Genomic DNA, 1147 nt, shown 5'->3' on the forward strand with positions numbered 1-1147 from the left:
ATATCTGTATATATGCACACACACACAATTTTTAACAAGACAAATCTACCAAAATTACTGAATTCTCCTTGTATTGCTAATAGTTATTGCCTTATACATTTAGCTGCTGCTTTGGTGCTTACAATTTTAAGCTGCTATGTTGACCTTGTCAGTTGTGCTTTTTCTCATTATACAGTGTCCCTCTTTATTTCAGATTAGTATTACTAGTCGTGCTGCATGCCTTTTTAAAATTTGTCTGATATCCCAGCGTTCTTTTCTTTTCTCTTTCTTTCTTTTTCTTTATTTCCTTCCTCCCTCCCCTCCCCTTCCTTCCTTCTTTCTTTCCTTCCTTCCTTCCTTCTTTCCTTCTTTCTTTTTTCCTTTTCTTTCCTTCTTTCTTTCCTTTGTTCCTTCTTTCTTATTTTTCCCCTTCCTTTCTTTCCTTCTTTCCTTCCTTCTTCCTTCCTTCCTTCTTTTCTTTTCTTTCAAGTTGGAGTTTCACTCTGTCACCCAGACTGGAGTGCAGTGGTACACTCCCAGCCACCGCAGCCCTGACCTCTGGGCTCTGGAAATCCTTCCACCTCAGCCTTCCAAGTAGCCGGAGCTACAGGCACGCGCTACCATGCCCAGCTAATTTTTTAGTTTATTGTATGGACAAGGTCTCGCCAAGTTGCCCGGGTGGGTCTCGAATCTGTGGGCTCAGGCAATCCACTTGCCTCCGCCTCCCAAAGTACTGGGATTACAGGCTGCGCCACCGAGCCCAGCCTTTTTCTTTATTTTTAAAAACTTTTTTATCACTTTGTTTTCATGTATTTCTTTTATATGGTATTTAACTGGATTTTATTTTGAATCTTGTTAGTCCAAATCTATTAAAAGCAGAATTCAGTCTGTTCACATTTAGTATAATTGTAATAAATTATTTCATTTTATTTCTTCCTCTTTCTTTGTTTACTGTTTGTTTTCCTTTTTAAAACAATTTTTTCCCTGTTGTTTTTTTTTTTCTGTTTTGATCCAGTTTTTGTTCATTTTCCTTTTTCCTGCTTTGTAATTTGGAAGTTTTCTACACCTTTTCTTTCTATAAGTGACTGTGCTGCTTTTTTAAGGATTAATACATTGTAGATTGATACATGGAAGCCATAACTTCCATTGTGGGGGTATTTGGAGGTAA

This window comes from Carlito syrichta, unplaced genomic scaffold (genome assembly GCF_000164805.1).
Source record: "Carlito syrichta isolate Samal-C Ts95f unplaced genomic scaffold, Tarsius_syrichta-2.0.1 Scaffold314366, whole genome shotgun sequence".
Taxonomy (NCBI): domain Eukaryota; kingdom Metazoa; phylum Chordata; class Mammalia; order Primates; family Tarsiidae; genus Carlito; species Carlito syrichta.